This window comes from Dendrobates tinctorius, unplaced genomic scaffold, assembly GCF_039654945.1.
Source record: "Dendrobates tinctorius isolate UK_male_01 unplaced genomic scaffold, ASM3965494v1 ptg000003l, whole genome shotgun sequence".
NCBI lineage: Eukaryota > Metazoa > Chordata > Amphibia > Anura > Dendrobatidae > Dendrobates > Dendrobates tinctorius.
The window spans coordinates 16,209,554-16,221,896 of NW_027361671.1; the positions used below are offsets into that span (position 1 = coordinate 16,209,554).

General features: G+C 49.9%; 1 pseudogene; it reads right to left on the reverse strand.

The window, feature by feature from the left end:
* Positions 1-10,864, reverse strand: part of LOC141094551 (uncharacterized) — a 29,148-nt pseudogene extending 18,284 nt beyond the window's left edge.
* Between the last annotated feature and the right edge of the window lie 1,479 nt (positions 10,865-12,343).

The window sequence follows — 12,343 nt, forward strand, 5'->3', positions numbered from 1 at the left end:
ATCCTACAAACTATATAGTAATGCAAAACAAGGTACAAGGTGTCTATAGGACAGGGGAGATTTAGATTTTCTGCAGACACTTGTGGACACTGGACACTTGGATTGTGTGAGCCCCACTGAATATCACAGCGCTATGTCACAGGCTCGATGGCACAGGTGTGAAAAAAGTGACTACAGGATAAGGGAGATTTTGAATTTCTGGGAGATTTTGAATTTCTGCAGACACTTGTGGACACTGGACACTTGGATTGTGTGAGGCCCACTGAATATCACAGCGCTATGTCACAGGCTCGATGGCACAGGTGTGAAAAAAGTGACGACAGGATAAGGGAGATTTTGAATTTCTGGGAGATTTTGAATTTCTGCAGACACTTGTGGACACTGGACACTTGGATTGTGTGAGGCCCACTGAATATCACAGTGCTATGTCACAGGATCGATGGCACAGGTGTGAAAAAAGTGACTACAGGATAAGGGAGATTTTGAATTTCTGCAGACACTTGTGGACACTGGACACTTGGATTGTGTGAGGCCCACTGAATATCACAGTGCTATGTCACAGGCTCGATGGCACAGGTGTGAATAAAGTGACTACAGGATAAGGGAGATTTTGAATTTCTGCAGACACTTGTGGACACTGGACACTTGGATTGTGTGAGGCCCACTGAATATCACAGTGCTATGTCACAGGCTCGATGGCACAGGTGTGAAAAAAGTGACTACAGGATAAGGGAGATTTTGAATTTCTGCAGACACTGGACACTTTTGGATTGTGTGAGGCCCAATGAATATCAGAGCGCTATGTCACAGGCTCGATGCAGCAGGTGTGAAAAAAGTGACTACAGGATAAGGGAGATTTTGAATTTCTGCAGACACTTGTGGACACTGTACACTTTTGGATTGTGTGAGGCCCACTGAATATCAGAGCGCTATGTCACAGGCTCGATGGCACAGGTGTGAAAAAAGTGAATTGTAGAATTGGGCAGAATAGGAATCTCCCTAGAGTGTAGATCTGTAAGAACGGAACAAGTCCTCCACTTATCCTTCCACAGTGACACACAGATAGCTTCACTGTGGCTGTGATAACAGCCGTTACATGGTACTGTGTGAGGAGCGTACACCACTGTATGGTGTGAATAAATGCACGCTCAGTACCTTAGCAGGACAAAAAAAAATTGGGATTGCTTTTAAAAAAGCAGTTTGCAGAGCAGTGGGGAAACAGCTATGCAGCTGTCAGGAAGCCTTAGAAGGCAGCCTAACAACCAACACCGCTGATCCACCACAATATAGCCTCCCCTTGCACTGCACACACAGTGACTGGTGTGTTGCACAGGCAAAATCGCTAGCAGCAGAAGCAGTTTTTTTGTCTTCTTCCCTGCCTAACGCTCTCCCTACAGAATCAGCAACCTCTCCCTATGCTAAGATCGGCAGAACTAAGATGGCGGTCGGCGTGCATGCCCTTTTATAACCCCTGTGACGCCCACCAAAGCAAGCCAGTCACTTGCATGCCCTTCTGAAAGATGGTGGCGACCCCTGCCTATGTCATCACGTTGCCCACAGTGTCCGTGGATCCTGATTGGCTGAAAAAGAGCGCTAAACAAACTTTTGAAACGCGACTTTGGCGCGTAAGTCGCCGACCTCGTGGCCGACCTCATCCTAGGCGGCGACTTTTGAAATTGTTCGACCCATTTCGCTCAACTCTAGGTGTAAGCAATAATCTTGGATTATATGTTCTTTGAAATTTGTCCAAAGTTGAGCCGGATTTGTAGGTGGGCCAAATACGATGTAGGCAAACAATTCACAAAGTTGCTTAGGCATATGAAAGGTAACGGCGTCTTCTAATGTTAGTATCCACACAGTATCATCTAATAAAAGTCCTAAAGCTAAAGCTGCAGCTTTAAATGTACCATGCAACACTCCGTTAACAGTTTTTAAATCGTCATAACTTGTTGCTCCTTTGACATGAAATAATAACAGCCGAAGACAATATCTTTCTTGATCTTTCACACTAACAGTATACATGCGTCCAATTATTCTACAAAGTCCTCGTTGTCTTGGAATCCAAGTTTTAATCCAAACGTAATGTTCTGGAATCTCTCTATACAAATACTGCCTTGAGTTTTCATCATGTTGGTTTAGGAAAAACCATTCTATTAATGTTGATGTCGTGCTTAAAGTTTTTGAGATATCTTCAACTTGAGCATCTTCAAAGAAATAAAGCTGCTGCTGGTTTGGTAAATGAATAGCTAAACGTATAATGGCATGGGACTGTGAATGCATTGGAAATTCAAATATTCTCCAAGCAGCTTCTGGAGCACGTACATATCTTGACTCCACAAAAGTTGATGATTCATCATGATTGACTGTTGTCTGTTGTATTTCAACGTTAGCTTTGTCATGTCCCTTGTAGATGTACTTAAAAAGATATTTTACGCTTTTTATTGAAGCACATATTTCTACGTTGATATGACAGTTGTAACTTTTTAATAAGTATGGGTTGTATGGTTCTATCCATGAGTTATTTATAAGTTTTTTGTTGTGAACAATGTTCTCAATGTGTTGTCGACAGTAGGATGGGTAGCCATCTAAGTCTTTAACAGTGTGCTGTTTCAACTCCTTTGGAAACCCTTTTGTACACTTTCCGTTTTCCATGCATGGACTTTTAGGATTTGATACACCACACGGGCCATGAACAATATGAGAGACTCCAAAATATATTTACAGTTCTGGATACTGTTGTTGGTTAGGAATTTCAGCCCACACTGTGTTGTCTATTTCTTCTTCCGTTCGAAACTTGTAATGCGCATCTAAAATAATTAGTATGTGCGCATGTTGGAGACCTCTTTTCTGAAACTCTATTACATGTACCATTGCTACGACAGTTCCAAAAAAGCCATTTTTGATGTCTTTGAAAAGGCTGCTGAGTTTTAGTCGAAATACACGTGCAACTAAGTCTGGCCTGTGTTGAACTTGTTGCCAGGGTTCTAGATTTTCTGTAATTTCTGGCCATTTAGGATTACAGATCATTGTCACAAAAATGTCAGGTCTTCCATACTTTGTTACAATTGCCATTGCATCTTGATAACGCTGTTGCATGTTGCGGGGGCAACCTTCAAATGACAACGAGAGAATTACTGTTTTTCCAATTGGAATTCACTTTTGAATGGATTGTTTATGCAAATGTTCTTGAACAACGCAGTAGTCTTCAACTTTAAGTTGTTTTAGGTTTTTACATATGTAATTTAGATGATTTGCTTCAATTTTAACGTATGCGTCGACTATGTACTGTTGTGTTAGTTTCCCACCGTTTAAAATAGGATTGAAGTAATTTCGGACAGACAGAAGAAAACTGTAGTACTGCAGTTGTGTAATTCTTCTTGAATTTCCTTGCTGGTGTAGGTTTTCATGCCACCCTTGATAACCTCTTGGAAAGAATAATGGATACAGAAGAGCATCAAGGTTGCAGTTTAAAATGCTAATTTGTTGTGTTTTAGGAACCAAAGGGTTGTTTTGTTGTGGCTTATGTTGGACTAATATATCTCTTTGAAAAGGAGGCTCTCCGTCATCATTTTGAAAAACAACTGCGACCTCACTTACACGTGGTTTGTTGTAAAGTCGGGGATCCTGTTTACGTTCTTGTTTAATGGCCATGACAATACAAGGCATTTTAGTTCCATTTTGTATAGCCCTCTGTTCCTCCTCAGCTTCGTCTTCTTTAAGCATGTGATATGCAGCAGAAAATGGGCTTATTTTTTGTAAATGTGCGGCAATTTGGTTCATTAGTTCAGCATGACACTTTTCATTTTCTTTCACGTTTAGCCTTTGTTCTGTAGCCTCATTAGTATCAAGGATGTATAATTCTGCAAATTTTGGTGGTTGTCCTATTTCTGGGTGAAGTGTTCCAGTGCGGTGGTAGATCTGGCCATGAATTTTAAAACAATACGGTCCAAATCCAGGGGGTGGTTCAATATTAGTGTTAGGGATGGCAGAACGCACCAAATTATAAAATAATAGTAGGTGCGTTTGCAGCCCGGGGTCCACCGTGCAGAGGTGGTACACTGCTGCTAAGTAATGGCGGAAGAATTAAGCGGTGTGAAACTGGTCACACGTGGGTTACGTCACCCAATGCGAACAGGGCGAACTCTGTTACTGCACAGAGCTGCACCACCGCTGAAAGTAGATGCCGGAGCCTGTTAACTCACAGAGCTCGACCAAAAGAGCGCACAGTGCACGGCCACAGAACTCTACCCCAAGGACACGGAGTTAGAGTCCTTCTAGGCCCACTGAACGCACGGCGTCGCTGCCGCGAGCACCGCTATAGACGCTGGCTATAGAGCACGTGCACTGTGGCGTGCCGAGTCCCTGGTGAGGCCAGATGCCTGACTCAACCTCAGACCTACCTACGCCTAAGCCTGGGCGCTAGCAGGCTGGGCTGCACAACACATGCGCACCAAGGATAGGGGTTTCTTAATGAGTCATTCACCAGAGACATTCATACGTGCATACATCACTCACTCCACATAGTCTTTAAATACAGTCTATACTAGCGCATTGGAGAGTGGCCATGCAAACCTTTTATAGCCATGGGCGTCCGGGACCTTCCTGGCTTCTCGGATGGGCCAATCCGAACACGAGCAGGACCTGAGCACGTGACCCTCGATCTCCAATGGGAGATCACTCAACGGGCATACTCAGTGGCCCGACATGAGGACTTAGTCCCTGGAGAATCTCCCTGCTGAGCAGCATGCATTGTCATAGCTGTGCCAGAGGTGGCAGCAGCAAGCAAACCCCCGGAGTTGGCCTGGGCAGAGAGCCGGGACCAACGAATCTGCTGAGCAGGCACCACTGCGGCCGAAGAAGAATGGGAGACCGCTGGGTGCAAGGCTCTGGATTCCTGCTGTGCAGTGGCAGGAACCTGACCCCTAACATTAACCCCCCTCCTAGGGCCCCCTCCCCTCTGAGCTTCGCTACGCTCAAACGCCGCAATGAGGAGCGGAGCATGGATGTTCTCCACTGGCTCCCAAGTCCGAGCCTCTAGACCATGACCCTTCCAATCCACTAAATAAAACGTTTTGCCCCACATCACCTTGCATCCCACGATGGCATTGATCTCAAACTCGTCCGAAGACAAGTCTGATGTCCTGGCAGATGACTCGGAGAACCGGGACAAGTGAACAGGCTTAAGGAGGGACACGTGGAATGTATCAGAGATAGCCAAGTGTGGTGGAAGGGCCAGACGGTAGACCACAGAGCTGATCTGCTCGATGACCTTGAAGGGGCCAATGTAGCACGGAGCGAACTTAGCGGACTCTACCCGCAGCCTGATGTTTCGGGCAGAGAGCCACACCAAGTCGCCAGGGGCAAAAGTTGGAGCAGGGCGCCGGTGTGCATCAGCGGAGGTCCTCATTCTCTCCTTGGAAGCTCGGATAGCATCCTAGGTGCGATCCGAAATGTCGCGTGCCTCCACCGCCCAGTCTGCCACCCTGGAGTCGGTGGATGACATGGGCATGGGCACAGGGATGCGCGGATGCTGGCCGTAATTTAGGAGGAATGGGGTCTGACCGGTGGAGTTGGCCACAGCATTGTTCAAAGCGAACTCTGCCCACGACAGCAAGGATGCCCAGTCGTCCTGCCTGGCCAAGACAAAATGTCGAAGATATGTGATCAGGGTCCGGTTGGCTCTCTCTACCTATCCGTTCGTCTCAGGATGATAGGCCGAGGAGAGATTCAGCTCAATGCTGAGCAGGGAACAAAGCTTTCTCCAAAACCGGGATGCAAACTGAGGACCCTGGTCACTGACAATCTTGTCCGGCATGCCATGTAGGCAGAAAACGTTCTTAATGAACAACGCTGCCAGGCCCCACGCAGAAGGTAACCGGGAGAGAGGTACCAGGTGCACCATCTTAGAGAAATGGTCGGTGACAACCCAAATGGCCGTGCTGCCACTGGACTTGGGTAGCCCCACCACAAAATCCATACCGACCATCTCCTAGGGCCTGTCCGCTACTGGCAGAGGAAAAAGAAGCCCAGCGGGCCGCTGCCGAGAGGACCTATTCTGGGCGAAAGAGGCACACGCCTGAATATAGTCCCTGACGTCTCGGGCCATATGCGGCCACCAGTACGTCCTCGCCAGAAGCTCAGAGGTCCGTTTTATCCCGAAATGTCCACCCACCCTGGACGAATGAGCCCAAGAGAGGACCTCCGGTCGCAGACGGGCAGGGACAAATGTCTTGCCCGGAAGTACTGATTCAAGGGCAACCGGAGCCACAGTCCTCAGGCTCTCGGATGGGACGATCAGCCGAGGCTCCTCCTCCTCTTCCTCCGATGACACCACAGAGCGGGAGAGAGCATCGGCCCGGACGTTCTTCTCCCCGGAGAGAAAATGGAGGGTGAAGTGGAACAGGGAAAAGAACAAAGACCATCTGGCCCGGCGAGAATTTAGCCGCTGGGCTGTTTATAAATACACAAAGTTTTTGTGGTCGGTGAACACCTGGAGAGGATGGCGAGCCCCCTCCAGGAGGTGTCTCCACTCCGAGAAGGCCAGCTTCAACACTAGCAACTCATTGTCCTGGATGGCATAATTCCTCTCAGCCGGTGTGAAGGTCTTGGAGAAAAAGAAGCATGTGTGTTTCCGACCTTGCATGTCCTTCTGAAACAGGACCGCTCCAGCACCAACGGAAGAGGCATCCACTTCCAGAATGAAGGGCTTATCTACATCGGGGCGATGCAGAATGGGAGTGCTAGCGAAATGGGACTTAATGGAGGAGAAGGCCTTGGAGACCGGTTCCAACCACAACTTGGGGTTTGCACCCTCCTTGGTGAGGTCTACCAAGGGTGCTACCAAAGTCGAGAAGTGGGGGATGAATTGGCGATAGTAATTTATGAACCCCATAAAGCGCTGCACCGCTTTGAGAGAATGAGGTTCCTGCCAATCCATCACCGCTTATAGCTTGGCAGGATCCATGGCAAACCCCCGGGTGGAGATGATACAGCCCAGGAAAGGCAAGGACTCCTGCTCAAACATGCATTTCTCCAACTTGGCATAGAGGGAGTTTGCCCGCAGGCGATCAAAAACTTTGCAAACATCTCTCCGGTGGGAGTCAATATCTGGTGAGTAGATGAGAATGTCATCCAGATAGACTACAACCGAGGTGGTAAGCATATCCAGGAAGATATCATTCACAAAGTCTTGGAAGACGGCCGGGGCATTACAGAGGCCGAAGGGCATCACCGGGTATTCATAGTGCCCATCCCTGGTGTTAAATGCTGTCTTCCATTCGTCCCCATCACGGATGTGAATCAGGTTGTAAGCCCCCCGCAGATCATGTTTGGTAAACACTCTCGCTCCCCGTAGCCTATCAAACAGCTCTGATATCATGGGCAGAGGATACTTATTCTTAACGGTGATGGCGTTAAGACCCCTGTAATCAATGCAAGGACGTAGTTCCCCACTCTTCTTCTGGACGAAGAAGAATCCCGCCCCCGCTGGTGACACTGACTTCCTAATGAATCCTCTTGCCAGATTCTCCCTGATGTATTGAGACATGGCCTCTGTCTCCGGGAGAAATAGGGGATAGACTCAACCTCGGGGAGTCTCAGCACCTGGCAAGAGGTCAATAGGACAGTCATAGGGGCGATGCAGTGGAAGGGTCTCCGCTGCCTTTTTGGAGAACACGTCCGCATACTGTCGATAGTGTTTGGGGAGCGAGGAGAGATCAGCGGGAACCTCGGTGGAGGCAATCTGAACGCACTCCCTCAGACATCTACCCTCACATGATTTACTCCATCCAATAATCCTCCCTGAGGACCACTCTATATGGGGGGAGTGGTACCGCAACCAGGGGACCCCTAGAAGTACCTGGTCAATACCCTCGGCCATGACGAGGAGGGATATTGTCTCCGGATGAGATGGAGCCACTGAGAGTAACAAGGGGGTGGTCTGGTGGGTTATCTGTGAGGGTAGAGTGGCGCCGTTCACCACTCTGACGGTGACTGGTGTAGACATCATAACAAGAGGTATAGCATGCCGTTGAGCGAAGGCTGATGACATAAAATTGCCCTCTGCCCCGGAATCCACGCAAACCTCTACCGCCAGAGTGGAAGAATCAACCTCAAGTGTCCCCTTAAAGGACAGCTTGGAGGAAAACGCTGCTGATTCTAGTGCGCCGCCTCCTATGGCCACTAGGCGTGAGTGTTCTCCCAGCTGCTGTGGGCACCGGTTGGCAAGGTGACCGGACTGCCGGCAAACATGACAGTTCACAGGAGCTCGAGCGGACCGGGGCCTCACGGGAAGCCCCCTGACACTCGGACACCCGATCGGAAGATTCTAGTGGTTTAGCAAAGCTAGGTGCCAACCTAAACCTCTGCCTACACTGGGCCCGCTCCAACCTTCGCTCGGCGAAGCGAAGATCAATACGGGTGGAGACAGTGATAAGCTCCTCCAGTGTAGCGGGAATCTCCCTGGTGGCAAGAGCGTCCTTCACATGGCCAGCCAAACCTCTCCAGAATGCCGGAATGAGGACCTTATCTGGCCACTCTAACTCTGAAGCCAGCGTCCGGAACTGGATGGCAAAGTGACCATGGACGAGCCCTGTGATAATGCCAGCAGCCGGAGCGCGGTGTCATGGGTGACTCGTGGCCCCAGGAAGACCTGATTTAGAGTGTACAAGAACCGCGAGACACTCTGCACCACATGATCACCACGCTCCCACAGCGGTGTGGCCCACTCCAAAGCCCTTCCCGACAAGAGTGAAATAATAAATCCCACTTTAGCCAGCTCAGAGGGGAATCGTGCGGCCAGCAGCTCCAGCTGTATAGAGTACTGGCTTACGAAACCCCTACAAGAAGCACTAACACCCGAGAACTTCTCGGGCAGCGGGAGGCGGGACAAAGTCGGGGCAGGGATGGCTGTGGTCACATGGGAGACAGCCTCTGTGACTGCCTGAGCAGCGACCGCAGTAACATCTGCAGCTGAGGCTAAACGCTGGAGAGCCGCCAACCTGCCCTGCAGCTGCCGGATGTACTGCAGCAGTCGCTGCTCATCCGCCATTACTAGCCAGACCCTGGCGCTAGTATAATGTTAGGGCTGGCGGAACGCACCAAATTATAAAGTAATAGTAGGTGCGCTCGCAGCCCGGGGTCCACCGTGCAGAGGTGATACACTGCTGCTAAGTAATGGCGAAAGAATTAAGCAGTGTGAAACCGGTCACACGTGGGTTACGTCACCCAATGTGAACGGGGCGAACTCTGTTACTGCACAGAGCCGCACCACCGCTGAAAGTAGATGCCGGAGCCTGTTAACTCACAGAGCTCAGCCAAAAGAGCGCACAGTGTACGGCCACAGAACTCTACCCCAAGGACACGGGGTTAGAGTCCTTCTAGGCCCAATGACGCTGGCTATGGAACACGTGCACTGAGGCGTGCCGAGTCCTTGGTGAGGCCAGATGCCTGACTCAACCTCAGACCTACCTACGCCTAAGCCTGGGCGCTAGCAGGCTAGGCTGCACAACACATGCATACCAAGGGTAGGGGTTTCTTAATGAGTCATTCACCAGAGACATTCAGAGCTGCACCACCACTGAAAGTAGATGGACACGGGGTTAGAGTCCTTCTAGGCCCACTGAACGCGCGGCGTCGCTGCCGCGAGCACCGCTATAGACGCTGGCTATAGAGCACGTGCACTGTGGCGTGCCGAGTCCCTGGTGAGGCCAGATGCCTGACTCAACCTCAGACCTACCTACGCCTAAGCCTGGGTGCTAGCAGGCTGGGCTGCACAACACATACGCACCAAGGATAGGGGATTCTTAATGAGTCATTCACCAGAGACATTCATACGTGCATAAATCACTCACTCCACATAGTCTGTAAATACAGTCTATACTAGCGCATGGGCGAGCAGCCATGCGAACCTTTTATAGCCACGGGCATCCAGGACCTTCCTGGCTTCTCGGATGGGCCAATCTGAACATGAGCAGGACCTGAGCACGTGACCCTCGATCTCCAATGGGAGATCACTCCACGGGCATGCTCAGTGGCCTGACATGAGGACTTAGTCCCTGGAGAATCTCGCTGCTGAGCAGCATGCATTGTCATAGCTGTGCCAGAGGTGCCAGCAGCAAGCAAACCCATGGACTTGGCCTGGGCAGAGCGCCAGGACGGACGAATCTGCTGAGCAGGCACCACTGCAGCCGAAGAAGAATGGGAGACCACTGGGTGCAAGACTCTGGATTCCTGCTGTGCAGTGGCAGGAACCCGATGCCTAACAGTTAGCTCCAAAAGAAACAAAAGCATGAGAACTGTTGATGCTTCTGATATTTTCCATAAAATTTGTACTGTGTTGATGCATTCCTTTCATTAATTGCTCAAAGAGATCTGAGTACTGAGGTCTTGGTAGAATAACTTTTCCTTTTTGGCAGCATTGAGTAAACTGGTTGTCAGATGGTTCTTCATTAATGAAATTCAGAGAGTTGCATTTAGAGCAAACAGCATTCATATTCCCACAGTAGTGTTGAATAATTGTAGTTTCGCTGTGTGTTACGTAACGTGCAAGTTGTTGAATATTTTGCTGCGCTTGCGTTAGTTGGTACAGTATTCGGTTTTTATGAATTTGCCGATTGTTCTGTTGTCTGTTTGCTTTGGATTGTGAAGATTCATTAACTCGACGTTGTTTGTGAGATTGTGCATCCTGGACTTGTCTAGCAGCAGTTTGTTGTGTTGTTTCCTGTTCCCGATGTTGTCTGTGATATTCGGCATCCTGGTTTAGTCTAGCGACAGTTTGTTGAAGTGTCGCTTGGTGTCGATGTTGTGGTTGCCTTGCTGCTGCTTTTTTGTCATCGTCATTGGCGTATTTTAGCTTACGACCCATTGGAAGACAGTAAGCGTAAATCGTGATAGTGTTTAGTAAAGAATTATTTCTTCAGCGCACTGTGACTGACAGAACGTTCACTGTGAAATAAGCGATGTAGCCGTGTTGAGGCGACAAATAAGTGAGCAATCAGCTGTGCGACGAATCAGCGATGCGGCTGTCTGCTGGACTGTGCCTGTGTAATGATCAACGCAGCAGTGATGCCTTGAGCGGCTGGCAGCTGGACTGTGCCTGGGCAGTAAGCGATGCAGCCGTGTGCGCCTGTTTAAGGAGTGATGCAACAGTGATGCATTGAGCAGCTGTCGGCTGGACTGTGATTGTTCAGTAAGCGATGCGGCCGTGTGTGCCTGTCTAATGAGTGACGTAGCAGTGATGCCTTGAGTGATGCAACACTGATGGCTTTAGCGGCTGTCAACAGGTCTGTGCCTGGGCAATAAGTGATGCGGCCGTGTGCGCCTGTTTAATGAGTGACGCAGCAGTGATGCCTTGAGCGGCTGGCAGCAGTATTGTTCCTGGGCACTAAGCGATGCAGCAGTGTGCGCCTGTTTAATGAGTGCGGCAGCAGTGATGGCTTGAGCGGCTGTAGGCTGTACTGTGCTTTTGTATTCAGCGATGCGGCCGTGTGTGCCTGTTTAATGAGTGATGCAGCAGTGATGCCTTGAGCTGCTGGCAGCAGTACTGTTTAATGAGTGACGCAGCAGTGATGCATTGAGCGTCTGGCAGCAGTACTGTTCCTGGGCAGTAAGCGATGCGGCCGTGTGCGCCTGTTTCATGAGTGCGGCAGCAGTGATGGATTGAGCGGCTGTAGGCTGGACTGTGCTTTTGTACTCAGCGATGCGGCCGTGTGCGTCTGTTTAATGAGTGACGCAGCAGTGATGCCTTGAGCGGCTTGCAGCAGTACTGTTCCTGGGCACTAAGCATTGCGGCCGTGTGCGTCTGTTTAATGAGTGATGCAGCAGTGATGGCTTGAGTGGCTGTACCTCGGCAGTAAGCGATGCAGCCATGTACACCTGTTTAATGAGTGCGTCAGCAGTAATGGCTTGAGCGGCTGTAGGCGGGACTGTGCTTTGGTACTCAGTGATGCGGCCATGTGCACCTGTTTAAGGAGTGATGCAGCAGTGATGCTTTGAGCAGCTGTCAGCTGGTCTGTGCCTGGGCACTAAGCAATGCAGCTGTGTGTGCCTGTTTAATGAGTGACGCAGCAGTGATGCATTGAGCAGCTGTTTGCTGGACTGTGATTGTGCAGTAAGCGATGTGGCCATGTGCGCCTGTTTAATGAGTGATGTAGCAGTGATGCTTTGAGCGGCTGGCAGCAGTACTGTTCCTGGGCACTAAGCAATGCAGCCGTGTGCGCCTGTTTAATGAGTGCGGCAGCAGTGATGGCTTGAGCGGCTGTAGGCTGGACTGTGCTTTTGTACTCAGCGATGCGGCAGTGTGCGCCTGTTTAATGAGTGACGCAGCAGTGATGCCTTGAGCGGC